At 39.5% G+C, this 13,250-nt stretch overlaps 1 protein-coding gene across 2 annotated transcripts in view; it reads left to right on the top strand.

Moving 5' to 3' along the window:
- LOC110946113 (NLR family CARD domain-containing protein 3-like) overlaps positions 1-13,250 on the top strand; it is a 77,511-nt gene that overhangs the window by 45,609 nt on the left and 18,652 nt on the right. The window contains exons 5-6 of one of the 2 annotated variants that reach the window (XM_051942473.1): positions 6,954-7,145; positions 7,568-10,400. The gene's annotated coding sequence lies outside the window, so the exon portion shown is untranslated. Of the gene's footprint in view, positions 1-6,953; positions 7,146-7,567; positions 10,401-13,250 lie in introns of those variants that run through there. The other variant, XM_051942472.1, reaches the window with a different exon arrangement.

Genomic DNA, 13,250 nt, shown 5'->3' with positions numbered 1-13,250 from the left:
GCACAGGGTGTCTTGAAAGTGTGCAAGGTACGATGAAATCTGAAGACTATCAAGGCATTCTGGAGAGAAATGTGCTGCCTAGTGTCAGAAAGCTTGGTCTCAGTCGCAGGTCATGGGTCTTCCAACAGGACAACGATCCAAAACACACAGCCAAAAACACCCAAGAATGGCTGAGAGAAAAGCGTTGGACTATTCTAAAGTGGCCTTCTATGAGCCCAGATCTGAATCCCATTGAACATATGTGGAAGGAGCTGAAACATGCCATTTGGAGAAGACACCCATCAAACCTGAGACAACTGGAGCTGTTTGCTCATGAGGAGTGGGCCAAAATACCTGTTGACAGCTGCAGAACGCTCATTGACAAATACAGAAATCGTTTAATTGCAGTGATTGTCTCAAAAGGTTGTGCAACAAAATAATAAGTTATGGGTACCATCATTTTTGTCCAGCCCTATTTCATTAGTTTGTTTTTTTTAATAATTATGTTAATCAACCTTTCAAAAGTGATGGCTGATTTTGATTTTTTAATTTTCAATACATTTTTATTTATTGTTACTTTTGTGAGTTTCAAGTGATTTCAGTGAGAATTGTGGGTTTTTCCTTCTTTAACTGAGGGGTACCAACAATTTTGTCCACGTGTGTATAATTTTCCAGTAGTTTTAGTTAGTCTGTATGCTCCCAATTGGGACAATGTAAATTTTTTTAAAGAGTTTTTTGGCCGTTTACCGGAGCTTGGAACACACCACTTAATTTTTGGAGGGGATTTTAATACGGTTCTTAAGCCCTCGCTTGACCGGTCGACTAGTTCTACTATCCTGTCTAAATCTGCTACAACCATAAATACCTTCTGTCAGTCTAGTGGTATTGTAGATCCATGGAGATTTAAAAATCCCACTTCTAAAATGTTCTCGTTTTTCTCTGCAGTCCATCATACATATTCAAGAATAGATTTTTTCTTATTAGACCAAAATATGCTTCAATTTGTGAAGTCATGCAATTATGAAAGCATAGTTATTTCTGATCACTCTCCAGTGGTGTTAGAACTCTTCCTCCAAAATAGTATACCATTCCAGCGGAATTGGTGATTTAACCCTTGTTTATTAGCCGATAAAAATTTTGTTGAACACATTGCCTCACAGATTGATTTCTTCCTTGAAACTAATCAGTTACCGGATACTAATATTTTAGTTCTTTGGGAAACTCTGAAAGTATTTATTAGAGGTCATATAATAGAATACACTGCTCGCATAAATAAGAACCGATCTGAAAGATTTAATGAATTAATTAAGTTAATTAAAGATGTGGACCTGCAATATTCCTCTACACCATCGGCTGATCTCCGCAAAAAGAGAATAGCGTTACAAACAGAATTTGACCTCCTTGTATCAAATGAAGCTAGTGAAACATTTTTGAAATCCAGACAAAATTATTATGAACATGGGGATAGAGCAGGTAGGTTACTCTCCCATCAGCTGCGTCAGCACTCAGCTGCAAATTTTATAACAGAAATACAATCAGCAAAGGGAGAAATAAAGTCTGATCCTAAAGATATCAATGATGAATTAAAACTTTTCTACTCGTCATTATATTCTTCTGAATGCTCTCAAGGACAAGATTTTTTGGACAATATTTCTCTTCCAACTATAGCTGACAAGGACAGGGCCTTTTTAGAGCAACCTATATCTGAAAGTGAGATTGGACAGGCCATAAAATCTATGAAAAATAGAAAGGCACCTGGTCCGGACGGGTATTCAATTGAGTTCTATAAAGCCTTTGCAAACAAGTTAATGCCTTTGTTGTCCTCGGTTTACACTGAATCACTTACACAAAAGAACCTTCCTGAGTCTATGACTCAAGCTACGATCTCTGTGATTCTTAAGAAAGGTAAAGATCCTACTAAATGTGAGTCTTATCGTCCAATAAGTCTTCTTACATGTGACTATTAAATACTCACAAAGATTTTGTCCCTTAGATTGGAATCAGTAGTTCCGACAATAGTGAATCCGGATCAAACAGGATTTATAAAGGGAAGACAATCGTTTCATAATCTGAGGCGACTCTTCAACATATTATATTCCAAACACTCAACCCGATCTTCAGAGTTTGTAATTTCATTGGATGCTCACAAAGCATTTGATCAAATTGAGTATACACATCTTTTCAACTCTTTGTGAAAATTTGGCTTTGGCCCTGTCTTTGTTTCTTGGATTGAAACTCTTTATGCAAAACCTCAGGCGAGAGTGAGAACTAATAATTTAAATTCATCTTATTTTCTTCTCCATCGTGGTACAAGACAGGGCTGCCCGTTATCCCCTCTCCTTTTTGATCTAGCAATTGAGCCGCTAGCCATTGCGCTGCGACTCAACAAGGATATACATGGTATTACAAGGGGTGGTCTGGTTCATAAAGTGTCACTATATGCGGATGATCTACTCCTGTTTGTAACTGTTCCAGAAGTCTCAATCCCAAAAGCCTTAGAAATTATTACTTATTTTGGCAAATCATCTGGTTACAAAATTAATTTTACCAAAAGCGTTTTATTTCCTGTCAACAATTTAGCTCAAAACTCGACATTTCACTCACATCCATTTAAAATAGCAACGGGTCCTCTGCTATACTTAGGAGTAAACGTGACAAGCTCTTACAAAGATTTGTTTCAAAACAACTTCAAAAGTATTTTAGTTCAAATCAAAGAAGATCTGAATCGGTAGGCCACTCTTCCTTTATCTTTAGCTGGTCGTATTAATTCCATAAAAATGGTGATTCTACCTAAAATACTATACCTATTCCAAACAGTTCCAATCTTCTTACCCAAGTCATTTTTCAAAGAACTTGACAAGTATATCAGTATATTTATCTGGAACAAAACAATACCTCGTGTGCGAAGGGCGGTCTTGGAGAGACGTAAATCTAATGGAGGACTAGGTTTACCAAATTTTATGTATTACTACTGGGCCGCAAATATATTTAAGTTAAGTATTTGGTATAACACCTGTGTGAACGGGATCGGCCCAAGTTGGGCTTTAATGGAACATCATGCATGCTCTCCTGCTTCTTTGGCCTCTTTGCTGTGTGCACCTCTGCCTTTGGCATTAGGTGCACACTCAAAAAACAGTATTGTCACATCCAGTCTACGTATATGGATTCAGTTTCGGAAACATTTTGGGTGCAAACAAGCTCTGGTATCTATGCCGTTGTCTCAAAATGCTCTTTTCAAACCCTCATTGTTAGACACAATTTTCTCAACATGGGCTAGAAAGGGAGTTAAAACTGTAGGAGATCTTTTTGTGGAAGGCAGATTTGCTTCATTTGAGCAACTGTCTACTCAATTCAATCTACCAAAATCTAATTTTTTTAGGTATCTTCAAGCCCGTGATTTTGTTCGCACAAAATTCCCATCATTTCCTTTGAAGCCAGATATTTGCCCTTTTGATGAATGTTTGACACTTAAGGCAAATGGTACAATATCTCAGCTTTATTCCATTATTCAAGGAATAAAATGTCCGTCACTTTTGCCTCTTAAAACTCAGTGGGAGGAAGATTTAAATATTGTAATATGTGAAGAAAATTGGCAAAGAATTATAGGCAGAATATACACATCATCCATTTGTGTCAGACACAGACTGATACAGTTTAAGATATTTAACCGTTTGCATCTTTCCCGGACCAAATTAGCCAAAATATATCCTAATGTAGACCCCACTTGTGGTCGTTGTCATCAAGCTCCTGCTACTTTGGCACATATGTTCTGGACCTGTCCAAACCTACATAGTTTCTGGTCAGAAATATTCAATACATTCTCCCACATTTGTAGGAAACAAATCACTCCAAATCCTCTTACTGCAGTTTTTGGAGTTGTACAAACTAACGTTGGAGCTACAAAAGGGCAATCACAATTAATAGCATTTTCTACTCTATTAGCTCATCGTTTAATCCTTACCAACTGGAAGTTGCCTTTACCTCCAAAACACTCATGTTGGGTGAGTGAAATTATGTCTTTTCTTCAGCTTGAAAAGATTAGAACCACAGTTCAAACCTCATCCGAAAAATTTCAGAGTATATGGGACCCTTTCTTGGAGTTTTATGATAATGTGTTTGATGCACACTCCTTAGATATGTGACCTCTCCTCTGCTCTCTTTACTCTTGATTCCTTTCTCTCGTTGTGTTTCCTGTTTTATTTTTTATTTTGCTTAATATTGTTTTTATTATATTTGTACATTTGACTTAATTTACTTAGATACCATCCCGGGGTGCCAGAGAGGTATATACTATAACTTTGTTGTCTGCTATTGTGCACCTGTATAACAAATGTACATTGAATTATGCATCTATATTGCCTAAAAAACAATAAAAACATTTTGGGAAATTAATTGAAAATAAAAATTAATAAAATATAATACAACGATATCTAATACAATTATAGTGGCCCTAAGTTGTGTCCAAAGTTATTATAGTAAAGTTTTGACTTACCTGCTGTCAACTGTTCTTTCAGAAAATCTCTCTCCCTGGTCAGCTCATCAATCCTCTCCTGTTGCCAGCCTGCCTTCAGCTTATACAGCTCCAACTCGTCTGCAATTTTTTTTGTTTGCCAGGACTTTAGTTGGGGCAATGGACACACCTAATGGAAAGTACAGTTCAGGTCAAGTCATACTACTACAGCTCTAGCACACAGTACAGTAAACATCAAAGGGATACAAGTCAATCAAAGGGTACAGTACACACCACTAGCATCTGTGATGAACCTCTCTTCCAAAGAATCCATCTCCACATTCTCCACTGCTGCTTTCTTCTTTTTGGCATGTCCTCCCCGTGTACCTAATACAGAGTAAATTGTTGTATTAATGAATCATCTAGATTACTGGTTCTCAAACTTTTTCATTTCAAGGGCACCAAATTGGCACATATTAAACATCTGTAGGCCTGTAGCAGTAATTATCATTAACTTTCATTTCAAGAAATTCCCAGTTTGGCATGCATTTGGCTACGGACCCCCATTTAATGGCATTTGTGTTCCTGGGACCCCACTGTACATAAAGTCAATGTTTGATTGGCCCCAGAAATGTACAAATGGTTTGTACACTCTTACAGTTCCATAAGGGTCCATTATTTGACCCGGGGACTCCATGCTCCCTCTAGCATTTAGAGTCTAGATCACACAAAGACACGCACAAGCAAACACGTAATACATGTTCCGGGGTTGTAGTCCATGTGGGAAGGGAAACATGAAAATGAAATGTACTCACCACTATCGACAGCATCTCCGTCTTTCACCGTTAATATGTCACTCTCCTCCGTAGTGTTTTTTTTGTTCCGTCTCCGCGCATTTCTGCAACCTGTTTGCCTCTACGATCAGCTGCCATCTCTCCAGCGTGATATGGCTCTCTCTCCGACTTCCGCATTTTGGAGCATGCGCACTTTCATTTTTGATGGTAAGAGCATGCGCAGTAGCGTCCTACACGTCCCAGCGTCCTACAAGTCCCAGTCTCCTCTACGGTTCTGGAGAGTGAGACCGCGGGATTTTTATTTTTCTCATATTGATAACACAGCTCCCTGCATTAGGGTATGTGCACCACATGGTAAACCATAGCAGGTCCTACGCTGAGCCCCTTACTGGCGCCCATACCCAACATATCGAAAGGGCCTGGAGAACTTACAAAGAGAAGATTCGGAGGCTCAGGGGAAACCGAATAGAATCTTTGCTTCAAGACCACCTTGCAGTCATTGAGTGGACTGACTGGCTTGCCAAAAAGCACCGCCATGGTGCATTTGGTAGGTTAATTCATGACGTTTCAAGAAAATATAGGTAGTATGTTGTTTTTTGGCAAGCCATTCAGTCCACATAGTCAGTGTGTGTGTGTGTGTGTGTGTGTGTGTGTGTGTGTGTGTGTGTGTGTGTGTGTGTGTGTGTGTGTGTGTGTGTGTGTGTGTGTGTGTGTGAGAGAGAGAGGAAGAAGGAGGAAGAAGAGCGGGTGTGTGTGAATGATGAAGTACTCCTTGGGGGAGTTTACTTGAAATGTTAAGGATTGCAAATTGTGTATTTATAAGAGCTTGTATTTTAATTTTCTATTTTATACAATCACAGACTGTTGTTATTTGAAGATGTTTGTCAAGTTTACTTGAAAAGAGCTTGTATTGTTTGGAACCAATAAAACTGACACTTTGTATATCTTTGCTTCTGTGGCATTTATAAATACTTTATAAATGCTTTATAAAGCATAGATAGTCCTCACTAGATGGGCTCACAGAATATACTTAACTAATGAGTAGTAACCGCATTAATAGGCATTAATAAGTTATTCATTGAGTATGAATACATGCTTGTAAAACATATACTAACACAGTTGCTAACCCTTTATAAAGTATTAACAACTGAGGTTAATACTGATGGTACCAATGAGCAACTAAACATTTTTAACCGGGTTTATTAAGTGCTTAGTAATGCATAATAAATGCCATACAGATCATGAATTCATGATTAATTAAGCATTTACTAATGCTCAACTGCTGCTTAAGTACTTATAAATGGGTTGAGTTTAAAATGTTTATAACTGTGTTTACTAATGCTTAGTAATGTATAACTAATTATTGACAAATGAGTTAACGATGAATTAAGCACTTTACTAATGTTTAACTAATGCTTAATAATGTGTTAGTTGAACATTTAAAACTGTCTTTACTAATGCTTTGTAATGCATTACTAATGGTGAATTAATGGTTAATTCATGAAAAATTAAGGATTTACTAATGCTTGACTAATGCTTAATAATGTATTAGTTGAACATTTATAACTGTCTTTACTAATGCTTTGTAATGCATTACTAATGGTGAATTTATTATGAGTTCATGAGGAATTAAGGATTAACTAATGCTTAACCAATGCTTAACTAATGCTTAATAGTGTATAGTTATTATAAAGTGCTACCAATGTTTGTTCTCTTTCCTTGACGATGAGCTGGACCGAGGAGGAGGAAAAGTCAAAGAGATCAGGAGCCAAAACTAGAAGCACCTGGACACAAATAGAAGTGGATGCTGCAGAAGGAGATTTCCATAATCACCAGAAGAAGCTTCTGCAAACTGTGTGTCTCTGATCACCTGCAGCGTCCAGCATCGATGTAAAGAGAAGAAGAAGCTCTGCAGCCTGACGGTGATTTTCACAAACTCAGTCTGATCACTGCAGCTGATCTCCAACCAGCTGACAAACCCAACAAGTGAAGCAAAGCCTCAGACAGACTTTACAATCATACAGATCTGTCAAATGCCACACATTCAGATGTTTAAACTCTCTTTTTACGTTCACTAACTTGTTGCTGATTTGTTTACTGGCGTCTTTATTTCTTTCATCTGTCCAGCTTTGACCCTTTTCTGAACTAGAACAGAGAAAACTACAGTTTGTTCATTCAAACAAGTGAAAATAATGAGGATAAATTAGTGATTAAAGACAGAGCAGATAATCAGACTGAGATGTTGATGTTGATCCCTCATGTTCCACTGATCTGTCTGCTGATGCTCAGCATGGACTCTCAGAAAACTTGTAAAATCCCTTTTTGTTCCTTCAATGTCTGCTAGAAGTCAGCAGGGTGGGGCCTGGCTAGTTCCTGGATGGGAGAAGCTGGGAATAGCAGATAGATGCTGGAAGCTTTTATCTGTCCAACCTGCAGAGGGCGCTGCTGCTGCTGGACTGGAAACAGCCTGAAGAACCAGAGGAGGAATTATTCTGCAGATATGGAAAGAAAACACACAAGTAAACAGTGGAGCAGCTACAATCAGTGATTTCAGACACTGCTGACTGATTTCATCTGGAAGATATCAGATAAATGGAGGAAAATGTTCAATATTTCACATTAAAACAGCATGAAAGTGAATTAGTGAGGCATGTTCTTAGTTGTACGGACATTAAATGATCCTTAAAAACAGAATTTACAAAGTGATGTTGTGGGTCTAGAGCAGGGGTGGGCAATTAATTTTTACCAGGGGACACATGAGAAACCCAAATTGTGTCAGAGGGCCACCAACTTTCTTCCATTGTAAAATGCTCTAAATTAAATATTTTGAATAGCTGGTACAGATAATCAGAAGAATAAAGCACTCTGTAAATATTTATATGAGGTTATGTGAAATTGTGGTATATAGTAGGCGTTAGCATGAACGAAGTGGATTATTTGCTTTCATGTCCATTTTCCTCAATGTCTTTGGAGGAAAAGCTGGACGTTAAGAGAGTGGGATCACATCGGCCGTCAATGTGAGCTTCTTTTCAGATAAGGTAGGCCCATGTTGACCTGTCAAAGGACTGTGACACCTTGTTTTTGCTGAAGGCGTGTTTTGCACTACATGTCGCCAAACAGTTGTAATAAGACAGTTGGAGCAGGCTATCTGTGGGCAGTCGTTGCTGTTGGAACACGTTTTGTAGTGGTGTGTGTGTGTGTGTGTGTGTGTGTGTGTGTGAGAGAGTGAGTGAGTGAGTGAGTGAGTGAGTGAGTGAGAGAGAGTGTTGATGTAGAGCACTGAAAAAGTATAGTGTACCTGATGTGATGTTGCTTTTGCAGCTGTGTTAACCATTTAATCAGTATTATGCATTTGTTAGCCCACCCAAAAAATTTCACCACCAGCCGCAACTGTGTATAATACAATGCAAAAATGACAATTTCTGCACAGGGTTAATTTCTGTCACTTTATCCTGCATTCTCTTTAAAAGTCCAACATTTTTCCCTGTCAGATTTGGACAACCATCTCTTGTCACACCTGCAAACTTGTCCCATTTCAGTCCTAATGTGTCCAAACATGCATTTACCTCTCTGAACAAGTCATTACCAGTGGTTGTCCCTTTCATCGACTGCATGGCTGCCAACTCCTCCGTGATTTGAAAGTTTGCAGTTATCCCACGTAAGAAGATGAGTAGCTGGGCGGTGTCACATACATCGCAGCTCTTATCCAAAGCCAGAGAAAAACAGTCAAAGTCGGCCGCTCTGTTCTCCAGCTGAAGCTCCAAGTTTCCCGTGATGTCCTCAATCTGCCTCATTACAGTGCGTTGGGAGAAGTGAAACCCTCTCAAATGCGCCCTTTTTCTCCGGCCATATCAGCGCAGCAGAGTCCAATAAACTCTCCTTAATAAACTCTCTGTCAGAAAACGCCTTACTTTTTCTGTCGATTTTGTGAGAAATTACATAACTTGTCCTGACGGCTGCATCTCTGGGGGTGTGAAGTTTGGTAAAAAGTCCTTGTTGGGTTTGTAGTTTTGCAAGCAATGCATCAGACTCCCTTGCACGCTCTTCATCAGACAGATTTCTGTATTTATCTTCATGCTTGGTCGCGTAGTGGCGATTCAAATTACAATCTTGAAACACAGTGACCTGTGTACCACAGATTAAGCACACTGCTTTACCTTTAACTTCTGTAAAGAAATATTTGGCAGTCCATGTCTTGTTGAAAACACGGCATTCGTTATCAACTTTTCTTAGCGTGAGCCGACATCTTGAGGGTGACCTGGCAAGTATCACTTGTCACTGTTAACCTTCACTCACGTACAGCGTACTTGAGTGAAGTATGAATGTATACGTTTGTATGAACGTAACGTAACGTAACGCTTTTCAAAATAAAATTTCAAATTTCAAAATAAAAGTCAAAAAAGACAGATGTTTGTTTGATTTATGTTGTTTATGATTGGCCTCATGCGGGCTGGACAGGGACGTACAAAGGGCTGGATGTGGCCCACGGGCCGTAGTTTGCCCAGGTCTGGTCTAGAGGCTCAAAGTGTGACATTTACCAAACTGTGTGCAATTATGAGAGTCAAATATACCAATGAAGCAGTGAAATGGGAAAGAATGAGTGAAATTCTTCAAAGTTTCATTGGATTCATCTCATCTAAAGGACATTTTCATGAATGTGGAAAAATGACAGGAAGTGGTTTAAAGCAAAGAGCCAGAAAAAATCATAAAATGATAAAATCCAAGAAGAGACTAAAGGAGAGCAGAACACTAAACTATTGAGCTTCCACATTGAAATGAGGAGTGGATTAAAGTCCACAGCAGCAGACAAAGAAGAAGATGAAGCCAGAGAAGGTTTGGATTCCTCAGCTGACATGTAGAGTGTAGATTCCCTCTCTGACTGTAGTTCCTGTAAAACAGCTTCTCAGGACATTTAGTGTTGAAATGGAGTCATCACTTCTGGGATTGATTCTTCTTTATTCTTCTCAAAAGCTTCATATTTACAGAATTAGAAAGAAATAGAAAATGTTCCCAAACACACATTTTCACAGAGTTCTGTTTTAACTCACCATAAACTGATCCATCAGGTTTCCTGCTTCGTTGCCCTGACAACAGTGATGTCACGGCCACTTCCTGTTATTCAAGTCAGTTCCGTCTTTTACCGTCTTCATGTTGCAGCTCCTTTTCTCCGTCTGAATGTGAGTAAAAGACAATTTAAACTGGTTTTTATCTTTTATATATCTATAGAACATAAACTGATTGAATCATTTGTCGTATTTTAACTCAAAAACAACGTTGCTGTGACACAATTAAAACTCTTCAGACATGTTGGGGTGTTCCCAACCAGCAGGAGTTCTCAAACTGATGCTGAAATCAATGTTTTATCAGTAAATATCATTTGTGTTTGTCAGGCAGTTCTAAACATGAGTTGTTCTTATCAGCAGAACTTCAGTTCAACAGTTGTAGGATGGAAATTGTTTGAATATGTGATTTTTCAACAACACACGTAGAACTAGAACATTGTGTGGACCAAACAGTGGTGGAACAAAGTTTTGGGACTCCCCATGCATTTATGAAATCCTGCATTAAGAATCCCTCTGAGGTCTTCAAGTGTAATTTCTTTTAGTTCAGTCACAGCCAGAAAACTAAACACATCCTAAAAAAGACATTAAAACCTGAAAACTGATTGGTTCCATAAAAATACAGAAGAAATGTTGAGTTTTGGCTCATTTTGGTTCCAGTGATCCACTAATGAAGGTCCTGCTTTTTATTTAAAGACACAGTTTTAGTTTCCGTGCTTCGTTTTTTTATAAAGCAGCACATTAGAAAGTTCTTCAGAGATAAAAGTGACTAAAACAAAGAACCGAACACAGGAAACTCAGACAGGAAGGCTGCAGCTGTAACCACATAAACAGAAAGTCCAGATACAGTCCTTCAGCAGTTAGATTCACTCTGCAGAAATACAGACCAACCAACTGCTGGAAGACAAACCAAGAACGTCCTCCAAGGCTTCAAAAAGAACCTGACCAATGAGAGACAGAGGTTAGCCCCAAGAACTGGACAGACAGGAAGTGGAAGAAGATTTTGTGGTCAGATGAGTCCAGTTTCCAGCTTTATCTTCCTCCTGCTAATGTGAAGCTATGCAGAAGGCCAGAATGTCGGCTTGGAGTGGCTAACTGGGAGGACCGGGACAGTTCCCCATGTCCCATTTCTGATGTTTGAGCCGCGAGGGCCGGTGTTCACTTTTTCAGGAGCAGATGTTCAGTCATGGCTCTGGGTTGATCATTAGCTGCTACCGCTGTTCCTGGGCCTCCTCTATAGCAGCTCTTTTTCTCTTATGTAATTCATTATCAAGTCAATGAATTGTGTGTCGTTGTGGCGTAAAACATCATGTTATATAATGTAAATAATAGTCTGATGCTGGGAAACTTTTGTCTTGTGTGGAGTTAGAACAGTCTCATAATTCACAAATGCACACAGAAGAACTCACAAATGTAAACTGCAATCCACAAATGCACACAGAAGAATTCACACATGTGAACTGGGGTTCACAAATAAATTAAGAAAGTTCACAAATGTATTTCTGCATTCACAAACTGCTTTTGTGTGTGAATCTTTTTTGAGACTGCTCTGCCGTCAGCTCGATCCACAAATGCATTTTTTTCAACACGGAAGTTTCTGTAGCCAATCAGATGTCTCCCTCCTTTCAGCCAATCACAAAAACTCACCCCACGTGGGGGTGGGTGTACTGTTCAGCCAATCATATGAAGGCGTCCGCACAGCGTTATACTTGACCGTGTCATTGGGCTGAAGAGTGAAGCTGCCCGTCGGAGAGACCATGGCGTCTGATGGGGACAATAGACCCTTTATTTGTTTACAAACATTGTGACGTTTTTTGTGGGCGAGGCTTATGCTGGAGGCAAAAGCTGAGCGAGAAGTCAAGCGGGACTGGGAGTATATAGTTTGCGCTGGGAGTTTGCAGCGCAAACTCGAGCATTTTTAACCCGTTAAACTTCAGTGTACCGCCGGCGGTACACTTACTAATTTGCATAGGAATTTAAAGAATGTCCGAAGACTGCAAACGCGAATATATAAACATTATACGCCGATGGAAAGCTTAGATTCTCATGAATCCGCCGGTATAAATCACTTTCAGATGTGATTACCACAGCGGATAATATAAACACACTTGTCCGACAAACAATGAATATCCATCCATCCTTTCTCTGTACACGGCTTCAACGCACACAGCGCGACTCACATTTCCGGGTTCATTATTACACACACAAAAAAAGATTCCACAAAAAACGGCCATAATCCAACCTTGAACATCCAGATGACACAAGCCAGTAAACTATTTTGTCCAAAACATGTCTTCAAGTCGGTATATAATCCACGAATCGGTCGTTTTCAAGGAAATGCACCTCGCGATGCGCGTCCAATATTCCCTGTATTTCTCGTCATATTTTTTTTATTTACAAATAGAATATTAGCGATTTTTTGTACTGAAAATGGCTGGAATTGACTGCAGCTGATCGTCTCTGGAAAGACAGCAGGTCCGATTTGTGGCACTGGCAGCGAGCAGTGACACTTTTTGTGGCACCGCTGCGGTGCCACGGTAAATGCCACTGTTTGGGCGAGATGCCACTGCCGCAGCGGCATTTCCAGTGGCCTCTGGAGATGCCAGCAGAGATACCACTGTTAATGCCACTGTTTAGGGAACATGCCACGGTTAATACCAGTACTTTTACCGCTGTTTAGGCGAGATGCCACGGTTAATGTCAGTATCAATGTCACATTGAGCCTAGTCTCAATGTGATAGAGACTAGGCTCTATCAACTTTTCTAAAATGTCGTCCTGCTGTGTTTTTGGATGCCAGAATAGGAGGAATTACATTGGCGAACGCAAATTAAAGTTTTATAGGATTCCACCGAACACTCGTGCTCAGAGGGAACGAAGACAGTTGTGGTTAAATGCACTGAGGCGAAAAGACTGGACAGAGACGATCAGCTGCAGTCAATTCCAGCCATTTTCAGTACAAAAAAATC

The sequence above is a fragment of the Acanthochromis polyacanthus genome, chromosome 22 (genome assembly GCF_021347895.1).
Source record: "Acanthochromis polyacanthus isolate Apoly-LR-REF ecotype Palm Island chromosome 22, KAUST_Apoly_ChrSc, whole genome shotgun sequence".
Taxonomy (NCBI): Eukaryota; Metazoa; Chordata; class Actinopteri; family Pomacentridae; genus Acanthochromis; species Acanthochromis polyacanthus.
This window is presented reverse-complemented; position numbering and strand designations above follow the sequence as displayed.